The sequence below is a fragment of the Lepidochelys kempii genome, chromosome 3 (assembly GCF_965140265.1).
Source record: "Lepidochelys kempii isolate rLepKem1 chromosome 3, rLepKem1.hap2, whole genome shotgun sequence".
Taxonomy (NCBI): Eukaryota; Metazoa; Chordata; order Testudines; family Cheloniidae; genus Lepidochelys; species Lepidochelys kempii.
The window spans coordinates 119,433,061-119,447,237 of NC_133258.1; the positions used below are offsets into that span (position 1 = coordinate 119,433,061).

Here is a 14,177-nt window from a genome sequence, read left to right on the forward strand (position 1 = left end):
GGTTTATTGATGCAAACATATTTTTTATAAGCTGTGCATTGGGTTAAAAGCACACTGTAAAATATTATCTTAAGAGTTTTTAGGTTAAGTATTTTACGTTCCTTTGTTTCATGAGACCCTCTTAACAGCTTTCAGAGGGGTAGCTGTGTTAGTCTGTATCAGTAAAAACAACGAGGAGTCCTTGTGGCACCTTAGAGACTAACACATTTATTTGGGCATAAGCTTTCGTGGGCTATAACCCACTTCATCAGATGCAAGGAGTGGAAAATACAGTAAGCAGGTATAAATATACAGCATATGAAAGATGGGAGTTGCTTTACCAAGTGGGGGGGGGTCAGTGCTAACAAGGCCAATTCAATTAGGGTGGATGTGGCCATTCCAACAGTTGACAAGAAGGGGTGAATATCAACACGGGAAATTACTTTTTGTAGTGCTAATATGAGGCCAGTTCAATCAACGCAGATGTGGCCCATTCCCAGCAGTTCACGAGGAGGCATGAGAATCAACAAAGGGAAAATTTATTTTTGTAGCCTCGTTAGCACTGACCCCCCACTTGGTAAGGCAACTTCCGTCTTTTCATGTGCTGTATATTTATACCTGCTTACTGTATTTTCCACTCCATGCATGTGATGAAGTGGGTTATAGCCCACAAAAGCTTATGCCCAAATAAATGTTTTAGTCTCTAAGGTACCATAAGCACTCCTCGTTGTTTTTTGTTAACAGCTTGCTGTTTTTCCTACCACTTTTGTATAATACAAATATTGATTTTTCCCCTCCCCTCCTTTTGTTTTGAATTGAGCTAGTTTCAATAATGGCTCTTATGATTACTAAGGGCCCAGTTGTGCAAACGCCAAAGTACATGAATGACTTTACTCACATGAAAAGCCAAATTAACTTCAAAGAGCCTTCTTGCATGCATGAGTGTTTTCTGAATCAGCCCCATAACTTCAAGTAACACACTGCAGAATATCATTATGCATCAGCATTGTTGTTAATTTTCATATGCTTTCAGGAATCTTGAATTAGCAAAGAAGTTGCTGCTACTCTCTACAACAGGAACATAAAATGAATTTTTGTAGTGCTATAGAGAACAGAGCCAAATGACACTGATTTGAGGGCGCTCAGTACCTTGCAGAATTGGGCCCAATAAAATACATTTCAGTTCACTGCTTAAGGTGGTTTTTAAACCAAATATTTAAGTAAATTTTAGTGCTTGTAAAATGTGCCTCATTTACAGCTTCAGAGACTGAAATTCTCCATGTATAAAGCCGGTAATAGCTGTACAGACTTCCCCACACTGCTCTGGCAATGAGCCTTTACCTTGACTTGGAGGTGTGAGACTACTACTTTTCCATTCCGCATCTACTCAGTCCTTGGCCTCTTTAATGAACCTGCCAACAGGGATAACAAACATAGTAATGGCTGTACACTAGGAATCATATAAGATTATGTACTTAGGCTTTGTCTACATTAGCACTTTTGTCAGCAAACGTTTTGTCAGTTAGGGGTGTGAAAAAACACCCCCCCCCCGACCAACATAAGTTTCACCAACAAAAGCGCCGGTGTGGACAGCTCTATGTTGGCAGCAGAGTGTCTCCTGCTGACACAGCTACCGCTGCTCTTTGGGGGTGGTTTAATTATGTCGGTGGGAGAGCTCTTTCCTGCTGGCATAGAGTGGCTACACAGGAGACCTTACAGTGGTGTTGTGCAGACATAGCCTAGCTCATTACATATAGGGCACTGAACAGCTGTTAGGAGGTAATGACTTCCATCTACTACAATTTGGGATGGATTTGAAGTAGTTACTTACAGATGAACACTCTATATCACGGTGTAAATCTGCAGATCTATCTCACTACTTGAAACAAGAAGGGGATTTTTTGTTTGGTTTGTTCAGTTTCTTGTGGGGTAGTTGAGTAATTCTGTTAAACTGAATGTCAGTTTTGTTCATGCACTTGAAAATAAAATAGATAGTGTATGGTCCATTTTTCTTGGCACATAGAACTATGTTTCCTGAGAGCAGTTCAATTAAATCTGTTGTTGTGATAGTTAAGGGATGTGGCGAATAAATACGAGCAGTTCAAACCACAGCTATAGCTAGTTCCCTCTTTGCAGAGGGAAACTAAATCAATCACAGGTGGCACCTCAGTCCCTCCTGTTCTCTGCCTGTGACACACAACAGTTCAGTTGTCTGAAGTCACTAAGCTCAAGAGAGGTGTATCTGGATAAAGTTCTGTGATACACTACGATACAGAGTAGGTCACACTAGATCGGGGTGGGCAACCTATGGCCCACGGGCCACATCCAGCCCTCCTGCTGGTTTAATCTGGCCCTCGAGCTCCTGCTGGGGAGCGGGGTCTGGGGCTTGCGTTGCTTCCGCGCTCCAGCCGGGGAGCAGGGTCAGAGACTGCTCTATGCACACATGGTGAGGCTCCCGGAAACAGCATGTCCCCCTTCCGGTTCCTATGTTTAGGGGCAGCCAGGGGGCTCCATGCCCTGCCCCCGCCCCAAGCGCCACCCCCACAGCTCCCATTGGCTGGGAACTACAGCTAATGGGAGCTGCAGGGGTGGCGCCTGCAGGTGGGGCAGCACGCAGAGCCGCCTGGCCGCACCTCCACATAGGAGTCAGAGGGGGGACATGCCACTGCTTCCAGGAGCTGCTTGAGATAAGCACTGCTCGGAGCCTACATTCCTGACCCCCTCCCATGCCCCAAACCCCTGCCCCAGGCTTGATCCCTCTCCCGCACCCCAACCCGATGCCTCAGCCCGGAAATCCCTCCCTCACCCTGAACTCCTCATTTCTGCCCTCCCCGAGTCTGCACCCCCAGCCAGAGCCCTCACCCACTCCTGTATCCCAACCCCAATTTCGTGAACATTCATGGCCCACCGTACAATTTCCATACCCAGATGTGGCCCTCAGGCCAAAAAGTTTGCCCATCCCTGGACTAGATGACGTAGTAATCCCTTCCTGCCTTAAAAATCTGTGAACTCTATGAACTCTATGAAGTCCCTGTAACCTTCATATTAAATCTTGTATTAATAATAATTTTATAGGGGATAAACATATGGCAGCTGTGTGTTATAACCTATTTTTCGTTTCTTCAGACTTTTGCTGCTATGTTTCCCCACATCTATTTATTTATTTTTTGAGAAAATCTAGTTATTTCTGGTGACCATGACCTAAGAAAATTCCCCCTGTCGAGCTCTGCCAGTGCATCTCTCTTGTCCCAATTTTACCTCTATACTGTTCCTGTTCAGAGCCACTTCTGAAGGGAGGCTGCCAAAAATTCTGTTAATGTCTTGATAATAAGGACCAGCTGCAAGTTATATTTGCATAGTTCTCTTAACTGAAAAGCCACAGAGGGCTGTACTTAAATAGAACAGACCAAAGGTTCCCAGACTATTGGAAAAAGGCAAATATAGTGCCCATATTTAAAAAAGGGAAGAAAGAGAACCCGGGGAACTATAGACCAGTCAACCTCACTTCAGTCACCAGCAAAATCATGGAGCAGATCCTCAAAGAATCCATTTTGAAGCACTTGGAGGAGAGAGAGGTGATCAGGAACTGTCAACATGGACTCACCAAGGGCAAGTCATGCCTGACCAACCTGATTGCCTTCTATGATGAGATAACTGGCTCTGTGGATATGGGGGAAAGCGGTGGATGTGATATATCTTGACTTTAGCAAAGCTTTTGATACGGTCTCCCACAGTATTCTTGCCAGCAAGTTAAAGAAGTATGGACTGGATAAATGGACTATAAGGTGGATAGAAAGCTGGCTAGATTGTTGGGCTCAATGGGTAATGATCAATGGCTCGATATCTATTTGGCAGCCGGTATCAAGCGGAGTGCCCCAGGGATCAGTCCTGGGGCCGGTTTTGTTCAACATCTTTATTAATGATCTGGATGATGGGATGAATTGAACCCTCAGCAAGTTCTCAGATGACACTAAGCTGGGGGGAGAGGTAGATACACTGGAGGGTAGGGATAGGGTCCAGAGTGACCTAGACAAATTGGAGGATTGGGCTAAAAGGAATCTGATGAGGTTCAACAAGGACAAGTGCAGAGTCCTGAACTTAGGAAGGAAGAATTCCATGCACCGCTACAGGCTGGGGACTGACTGGCTAAGCAGCAGTTCTGCAGAAAAGGACCTGGGGATTACAGTGGATGAGAAACTGGATATGAGTCAGCAGTGAGCCCTTGTTCCCAAGAAGGCCAACGGCATATTGGGCTGTATTAGTAAGAGCATTGCCAGCAGATCGAGGGAAGTGATGATTCCCCTCTATTCGGCACTGCTGAGGCCACACCTGGAGTATTGTGTCCAGTTTTGGTCCCCCCACTACAGAAGGGATGTGGACAAATTGGAGAGAGTCCAGTGGAGGGCAACGAAAATGATTAGGGGGCTGGGGCACATGACTTAAGAGGAGAAGCTGAGGAAACTGGGATTATTTAGTCTGCAGAAGAGAAGAGTAAGGGGGGATTATCTGAAAGGGGGTTCCAAAGAGGATGGAGCTAAGCTATTCTCAGTGGTGGCAGATGACAGAACAAGAAGCAATGATCTCAAGTTGCAGAGGGGGAGGTCTAGGTTGGATATTAGGAAACACTATTTCACTAGGAGGGTGGTGAAGCACTGGATTGGGTTACGTAGGAAGGTGGTGGAATTTCCATTCTTAGAGGTTTTTAAAGCTTGGCTTGACAAAGCCCTGACTGGGATAATTTAGTTGGTGTTGGTCCTGCTTTGAGCAGGGGATTGGACTAGATGCCTTCCTGAGGTCTCTTCCAACCCTAATATTCTATGATTTTATGATTCCCAAACATTTCCCAGGGCAGATTTCAGCTAGAGAGAGAAAATGTCATTTGCGCACCTGCTCTTTCATTGGTGGTTGGGGGACCATTTTTCTCTGGTCCCAAATACGTGACTTGCCTTCCTTCTCATTCACAATCCCTACAGCAGTTGTTTCCATGGAAAAAGTGACACTAGGAAGATATTTAATGTTTCCAGCTGCTAAAATGCATTAAAAGAAGTGAAAAATACAAGGAGAGCAGCGCAATGCAACCAGCCAGCTCTCTGCAGCGCACCAGTGGTTTGCAGACCACAGTTCAGGAACCTATGGAATAGGCAGTGACAGAGTGGTCTGTTTGACCAGTTGGTCACTATTTGGATTTCATAGAATATCAGGGTTGGAAGGGACCTCAGGAAATCATCTAGTTCAACCCCCTGCTCAAAGCAGGACCAATCCCCAATTTTTGGCCCAGGTCGCTAAATGGCCCCCTCAAGGATTGAACTCACAACCCTGGGTTTAGGAAGCTAATGCTCAAACCAACTATGGGAGATGTACAAGCAAATCAGCACCTTTTGTGAGTGCTAAATTAGCCAAAAATATTTTGAAGATACACTCTTTTGTGTATGCCTTTGGAGAGTATTTGCCAAGCTGAGAAACAGTCTCTTGTAGGAAATATAAAATGTGTCTGGGAGCTCTCCGGGCAATGAATTAACCTGTAAATACTAGCACTTAGGGATCAGTGTAGTCTTGAGTCTCCTTGTCTGCAGAAGTTTAGTGTACTCCATTTCCACCTGCCAAGGAGAGGAGAATAGAGGCTGCTTTTTACATTGCCTTGCCTTTGCACAGGAATGCTGATGGACTTTATGAAGCTGCTCACAAGGTTAATGTTTCCCAGAAGTGACAGCATTCACTTGTGTGCATTTACGTCAATTTGGATGACTCACTAGATTCCCCGTTTTCTTTTTGTTTGGGAGGAGTTGTAATAGCATTAACAGCTGAAGGTTTCTGTGCTGTGCTTCAGCCAAGGTTTTGCTTCTCAAGGCAGGTTTAGCAGTGATGTTTATTTTAAGCAGTATGCTAAAGCTGGGTTTATGGTATTGTACAGCACACTGTTCAGATGCAGTAGTGCCAGTAAAAGATGTGTACTGTATAAGGTAAATTCTGGACACTACAAACTATGGGGGTTGCTTTATTTGATGAAATAACAGATTTCTCTTCTGAGAAACATTCTCTGTGTATGGGTATGTATACATATGTTAAAATATAAGTGAGAGATATTCACAGGCACAAAGGGCAGATAGGTGCCCAGCTTCCATTTGCCTTTAAAAATTGCCTCCTTAAAGTCTAGCGTCATTGCTTAGAGGGACGAAGAAATGTTTTGTGGTTAAAACACTGGGTTGGGATTTGGGAGATCAAGTTCTAGTTGTGACCAGCACAGACTTTGCTTGTTCTCTGAGCCTCAACTCCCTGTCTGTAAAATGGGGATAATAGTACTTCACAGAGAAGGGGTGAGGATATGTGTGTTGATGACAATGAGGCACTTGGCTACCATAGGTCTGGGAGCCATATAAATAGATTATGGGTCTATTACAGGAGTGGATGGGTAAGATTCTGTGGCCTGCAATGTGCAGGAGGTCAGACACTAGATGATCATGATGGTCCCTTCTGGCCTCAAAGTCTGTAAGTCTGAGGAGGGTTTTTTATTTAAAAATTTAATTTAAATTCAGTACCCATAAAAATGGAGATTAATAGAACCCTCAATACAGATAGTTGCTGTATAAATTGTCAGCAAAGATAGCTTGATGAAGCCCAGTGGACAACCGCAGTTCAGAAAAGAAAATGGCATACTTGGTGCAATAACATAAGGCGAGAAAAAAAATTCTGAAAAATACTGTATTTTATCGAGCAGAGATACATGTTTTCATTAGGAGTCCGGTGTCCAGCTTTGGTCACCTTACCTTGAAATATAGCAGAGACTGAATTAGGAGGAGATGGTTGGGTTGTGGATTTTCATATAACGAGAGTGAAAAACCATGAGTGATTTCACTTGCAAAAGGAAAGAGAAAGGAGTAGATTGAGGTATTCACAACAATGTGAATTGAAAATTGACTAGTTTCTCCTTTTTACTGTATTTCATAATAGAAAGCTTTGAAACCTATGACACACTGTGGGAGAAAATGAATAACAAGAGGCATATATACGCAGGTTTAATACAGCAGCCACATTTATTGTTATCAGCGATGTTCCAGAATTATGCTTCCTGGTGGTATCCTCGCTGAACTTTGGTCAAGGCAGCTGATTTCATAGGCATCGCACAAAAAGTATAAAAGTTAATTTTGTCTTATTGTCTTGCTGAATGTTCTCCCAGACTCACCCTCCCACACACAGCCTGGTAAGTGGGGCATTCAGCACATATTTCTGCGAATAGCTGAGTTTTCCCATTTGCTGTAAAGTTCCTCTTTAAAGCCAACTATGATTATTATGGTTCACCACTGGGCTACATAATGATCTCAGTTACTATACATCAAATTTACACCAGGATAACTGTGTTCAGAATTTATCTCATTATCCCTGAAAGGATTGTTTTCTTGTATTTGCTCTAGTGAAATGGAAAGTGCACTCCTCCATCTTTCTCAAATATATTTATTTTCTATATCTGACTTTGAGGCATCCGATTCTGGCCATCGTGGGAGACAAGATACCAGACTAGACTGGGCAGGGTCTGATCCATTATGGCTGCTTCTGGGTTCCTAAACACCTTTTAGCACTGTAGTGATGAAAATGTCATTCTACAAGTGCGTTGTAAAGGCTGGAATGAAGCAGGAATGTAGATTTTACCCCACTTGTAAAGTAAATTCTAATTTTTGTTTAAAAAGCAATTTAAGTGAAGATTCAGGGTTTCTAAGGTGAGAGCTACTTTAAAAGGTCCACTGCTGGCATTGTTGCTTGTGCAAGTGTGAAGTGCATATTAAGACCTTGAGCTCTTTGATTACTCTTTAAGGTTTCCTTTTCTGGATTTCTTTAAATTGTTTCTTTTCTGCTCGCTCTGTGCATCAAGCACTCTGTAGCTCTTTAAGCAGTATGTAATATGCTTTCTTCTGCTGCCCTGGGATATTGATATAAAGGAAACTTTAACCATATTTTTCCTCTTTCTTCCACCTTATTTGCATTCGTTTCTCATCTAAGATTTTTTGGTTTGAGAAATAGGGCTGGATTTTGGCCTGTCCCTCCACAGTGTGCAAGGAACCTCCTGGCCACAAATGAAGGCTGGCCACAGTTAGAGTACATGTAGTCCCCTGAGTGCAAGGTTTGCTTCTGACTAGCACTGCTAGCAAATGAAAACTGCAGGGAATTGATTCTGGGTTAATTTTTCTTCTGATCTTAAAGGAATACTGTCTACCTTCTTCTAATCTTAAAGCCAGTTACATTTGGTAAAGCAACAAATGTCTATGTCTCATCTGCGGTAGTTTTTTAATTCTGCTGCTTGTGTATTCAGTAAAACAAGCATAAATCTTCTGACTGCTGTTCAGCTCCTCCTAAGAGTTGGATCCTCGCGCATGTGCACATTGCTGATGCAGCAAGATGGATCAAAAATGAAACAAATCATGTAGTGTTGATTGATTTATATGAATATGGTAGTTCACATTATTTACACTTTTTTTCAATCAAAGTTTTATTTGGAATCCCAAGGGATGCAACATTAAAATATTATGACAGAAATAAAATGGATAGAAAGCTACACATGTGAAAAGTTAAGGCTAGTGAGGCTAACACTATTCCTCTATTTTGAAAATAAAAAATTGGGGGAAGTACCATATGGACCTAGGGGGATGTCAGTGTGTGTCTTATTTTCATTTCTCTCCCCTCATGATTACAGTATCTGCTGTATATCTTTTTCTCCGTGTAAGTTCCATGGCTTAAAGCCATTCTCTCTCTGCTGGCAAAATATCAGCATTAATGCCAATCTGTGGCTCAGGAAAATTTGTAAACCATGATCCCGTGAGAATCCCGGGTTGTCGTCAGTTCACATACTGTAGGAAATAGTTTGCCATGTGACAAACTGATTTTATTTTATTTTTTTCAAAGAGGAAGCTTTCTGTGGCCTTTTCTTTTGTGGAGACTTACTGCATAATACAAGTGAAATTGTTTAGAGCCTAGGAAACCCTCCTGTAAAATCTTGTTCGTTAAATGCTTTATTTCCACCCAAAAAGAAAAGGAGTACTTGTGGCACCTTAGAGGCTAACCAATTTATTTGAGCATAAGCTTTCGTGAGCTACAGCTCACTTCATCGGATGCATACTGTGGAAAGTGTAGAAGATCTTTTTATACGCACAAAGCATGAAAAAGTACCTCCCCCCACCCCACTCTCCTGCTGGTAATAGCTTATCTAAAGTGATCACTCTCCTCACAATGTGCATGATAATCAAGTTGGGCCATTTCCAGCACAAATCCAGGTCCCCCACACTCCTGTTGGTAATAGCTTATCTAAAGTGACCACTCTCCTTACAATGTGTATGATAATCAAGGTGGGCCATTTCCAGCACAAATCCAGGGTTTAACAAGAACGTCTTGGGGGGGGGGGTATGAAAAAACAAGGGGAAATAGGCCACTCCCAGTCTCTATTCAAGCCTAAGTTAATTGTAGCCAACTTGCAAATGAATTCCAATTCAACAGTCTCTCGCTGGAGTCTGGATTTGAAGTGTTTTTGTTGTAATATCGCAACTTTCATGTCTGTAATCGCGTGACCAGAGAGATTGAAGTGTTCCCCGACTGGTTTATGAATGTTATAATTCTTGACATCTGATTTGTGTCCATTTATTCTTTTACATAGAGACTGTCCAGTTTGACCAATGTACATGGCAGAGGGGCATTGCTGGCACATGATGGCATATATCACATTGGTGGATGTGCAGGTGAATGAGCCTCTGATAGTGTGGCTGATGTTGTTAGGCCCTGTGATGGTGTCCCCTGAATAGATATGTGGGCACAGTTGGCAACGGGCTTTGTTGCAAGGATAGGTTCCTGGGTTAGTGGTTCTGTTGTGTGGTATGTGGTTGCTGGTGAGTATTTGCTTCAGGTTGGGGGGCTGTCTGTAGGCAAGGACTGGCCTGTCTCCCAAGATTTGTGAGAGTGTTGGGTCATCCTTCAGGATAGGTTATAGATCCTTAATAATGCGTTGGAGGGGTTTTAGTTGGGGGCTGAAGGTGACGGCTAGTGGCGTTCTGTTATTTTCTTTGTTAGGCCTGTCCTGTAGTAGAACTGAGTTCTGGGAACTCTTCTGGCTCTATCAATCTGTTTCTTCACTTCTGCAGGTGGGTATTGTAGTTGTAAGAATGCTTGATGGAGATCTTGTAGGTGTTTGTCTCTGTCTGAGGGGTTGGAGCAAATGCGGTTGTATTGCATAGATTGGCTGTAGACAATGGATCGTGTGGTGTGGTCAGGGTGAAAGCTGGAGGCACGTAGGTAGGAATAGTGGTCAGTAGGTTTCCGGTATAGGGTGGTTTTTATGTGACCATCGTTTATTAGCACTGTAGTGTCCAGGAAGTGGATCTCTTGTGTGGACTGGACCAGGCTGAGGTTGATGGTGGGATGGAAATTGTTGAAATCATGGTGGAATTCCTCAAGGGCTTCTTTTCCATGGGTCCAGATGATGAAGATGTCATCAATGTAGCGCAAGTAGAGTAGGGCATTAGGGGACGAGAGCTGAGGAAGCGTTGTTCTAAATCAGCCATAAAAATGTTGGCATACTGTGAGGCCATGCGGGTACCCATAGCAGTGCCGCTGATTTGAAGGTATACATTGTCCCCAAATGTAAAATAGTTATGGGTAAGGACAAAGTCACAAAGTTCAGTCACCAGGTTAGCCAGGACATTATCGGGGATAGTGTTCTTGACGGCTTGTAGTCCATCTTTGTGTGGAATGTTGGTGTAGAGGACTTCTACATCCATAGTGGCCAGGATGGTGTTATCAGGAAGATCACCGATGGATTTAGTTTCCTCAGGAAGTCAGTGGTGTCTCGAAGGTAGCTGGGAGTGCTGGTAGCATAGGGCCTGAGGAGGGAGTCTACATAGCCAGACAATCCTGTTGTCAGGTTGCCAATGCCTGAGATGATGGGGCACCCAGGGTTTCCAGGTTTATGGATCTTGGGTAGCAGATAGAATATCCCAGGTCGGGGTTCCAGGGGTGTGTCTGTGCGGATTTGATCTTGTGCTTTTTCAGGGAGTTTCTTGAGCGAATGTTGTAGTTTCTTTTGGTAACCCTCAGTGGGATCAGAGGGTAATGGCTTGTAGAAAGCGGTGTTGGAGAGCTGCCGAGCAGCCTCTTGTTCATATTCCGACCTATTCATGATGACAACGGCACCTCCTTTGTCAGCCTTTTTGATTATGATGTCAGAGTTGTTTCTGAGGCTGTGGGTGACATTGTGTTCTGCACGGCTGAGGTTATGGGGCAAGTGATGCTGCTTTTCCACAATTTCAGCCCGTGCACGTCAGCGGAAGCACTCTATGTAGAAGTCCAGTCTGCTGTCTCGACCTTCAGGAGGAGTCCACCTAGAATCCTTCTTTTTGTAGTGATGGTAGGGAGGTCTCTGTGGATTAGTATGTTGTTCAGAGGTATGTTAGAAATATTCCTTGAGTCGGAGACGTCCAAAATAGGATTCTTGGTCACCACAGAACTGTATCATGTTTGTGGGGGTGGAGGGGCAGAAGGAGAGGCCCCGAGATAGGACAGCTGCTTCTGCTGGGCTAAGAGTATAGTTGGATAGGTTAACAATATTGCTGGGTGGGTTGAGGGAACCATTGCTGTGGCCCCTTGTGGCATGTAGTAGTTTAGAAAGTTTAGTGTCCTTTTTCTTTTGTAGAGAAGCAAAGTGTGTGTTGTAAATGGCTTGTCTAGTTTTAGTAAAGTCCAGCCACAAGGAAGTTTGTGTGGAAGTCTGTTTTTTTATGAGAGTATCCATTTTTGAGAGCTCATTCTTAATCTTTCCCTGTTTGCTGTAGAGGATGTTGATCAGGTGGTTCCGCAGTTTCTCTGAGAGCGTGTGGCACAAGCTGTCAGCATAGTCTGTGTGGTATGTCAATTGTAATGGATTTTTTACCTTCAGTCCTTTTGGTACGATGCCCATCTGTTTGCATTTGGAAAGGAAGATGATGTCTGTCTGTATCTGTACAAGTTTTTTCATGCAGTTGATAGATTTCCACTCCATACGGCTGTTACTCTGTCTTTTACTTGCCAGTGTAGACAAAGCCTAAGGCCGAAACCCTGAAAAGACTTGTGTGTGCTTGATTTTAAGTATGTGGGTAGTCCCATTGCTTCAGTGAAACTATTCCTGTCCTTAAAGTTAAGCACATACATAAGTCTTTGTAGGATCAGAGCCCAAAAGCTGAGTAGTTATTCTCACATTAAAGCAACTATTTTAAAAAAAAAAAAAAGGCCCGGAGGGGTGGGGGTGGCAGGGTGGTTACTTGAAGTGATATATACCAGAAGAGGAATCACATTTAAAAAAAAAAAAATTTTAGCTGGAAATAAATAAAGTTGGATTTTGATTTATTGCTGGCTTCAGAATGAGATATACTAATAGTTGTTATAATCAGACTTGTATGGCCTGTCTGCTCCTGTTAAGTACGGTAACTAGAGGGGTTGGCCCTGCAGCTGGTAATGCTGCTATTGCCACACAAAATGGTATTTCAAACAGCATGCTTGGGTAAATAAAGCTTTTGTTTTATTCTCTGGGACTGTGTTTTCAGTCCAACAAAATGTCTAAGTGAAATGACGAATGGACATAGTTCAGTCTAGGCTCGCATCACAAATGCAGCAGATGTAATTAGAGACCGCTTTGGGGAGGGGAAATTGGCAGCCTGTGCTTGGGGAAAGGCCCAGGAGTGAGATAACACGGGGAGCAAGTTTTCTTAGAACTGAGAGAAGAGCATTTCCAAGGCTAAGCTGAAAGTGTTGGCAAAGAAGGAAAGGGGTGGAGCGAGTAAGGAGGAAGCTGCATCAAAATGTTCATGACCAGATGCTAAACAGCACATGCATATATATAATATATATATTGCGCGCACACAGAAAATGTAATGAGTGTGGGAAACTAGCTGGTGACCCACCAAGCATCTGAACCCTGAAAAAGAAGAGTTGAATGTTTTTTTTTAAGGGTGGAAAGTACAGTAAGTCTGTCTCTGAGGGCTTGGTTTTTCATGAATGGAGACTATCTGGTGGTTTTGAGGCTTGAAAGAGACATGATTTACAGTTTGAGAATGGTATTATATTGATAACATTCTTATTATTGTGCATGTTTCTGAAAGCTTGAGATGCGAGATCTTCACCTCCGCACTGTCCCCTGTACCTCACATAAAAGGGCCAGAGTGGCCTAGGACTGTCAAAGCTCCACCTCCATCTGGTGAGGATTCCCCTAGGATAGGCTTTGTGAGACAGCCTTAAGGCTGCCTCCTGCGGACCCCTTTGCAAGCTCTGGTGTAGGTGGCATGTTGGAGGGTCAGGGCCACAGCACTGGAGAGTCTGGAGTGTGCTGTGGCCCATAATGTAGCCTTGAGAGGCTGCTGTAAATTAGAGAGGCCTTCAGGGCTGCCTAAGAGGGTATGTCTACAGAGCTCGTGGCAGAGCGACCCTCCAGCCTGGGACGACAGACTTGGGCCTGCAGGGCTAGCTGTGCAGACCGCACTTCTAAGTTCCAGATTTCACTCTGATGCCTAGGGCAGGGTGGGGTGGGGCGGGGTGGGGTGTGAGCTCAGCCTGCTCTCAAACCCAGGCTGGGACCCCGGCAGGCAGCAGCGTGCCGTTAAAAATCCTGCCCACCCCAGCCTGCTCTTCTCTGCTCCCCATGGGGGCAGGGTGAAGAAGCTTGGTCCTGCCAGCTGCTGCTGCAGGGCAGGCAAGCTCCTCCCTCCCCCGCCTCTTCCCCCAGTGTGCTGGGTTCCTGCCCCTTCTCTCCCTCCCTGCTGCCGATCAGCTGACGGCCCTTGCACGGGAGGGGGAGCTGCTCCAGGGAGGAGGCGGAGAAGAGGTGGGGAACGGGGGTGGAATCAGGGCATATCCCCTCCAGCCCCCTGCCGTGAGCTGCTCTGGGCAGGGGGCTGGGAGCACCCCCAAGACCCTAGCCCACAGCCCCAGCCCTCTGCCCTGACCCCTGCACCCCCCTCATACGCCCCCAGCCCTCTGTCCTGACCCCTGCACCCCCCTCATACATACCCAGCCCCCACATGCCCTGACTCCTGCACCCCCACACATACCCAGCCCTCCATACCTGACTCTTGCACCCCCCACATTCCAACCCCCACCCTGAGCACCAAATGGGAGCTCCTGCAAACCCCCCCCATTCCCATCTGCAGCCCTCACCAAATGGGAGCTGCCCAGGTAAGCACTCCACACCCAAAGCT

The 14,177-nt window shown here is 44.8% G+C and overlaps 1 protein-coding gene across 6 annotated transcripts in view; it reads left to right on the forward strand.

The window, feature by feature from the left end:
- Positions 1–14,177, forward strand: part of SYNJ2 (synaptojanin 2) — a 103,719-nt gene that overhangs the window by 15,776 nt on the left and 73,766 nt on the right. The gene's annotated exons all lie outside the window — the stretch shown is intronic.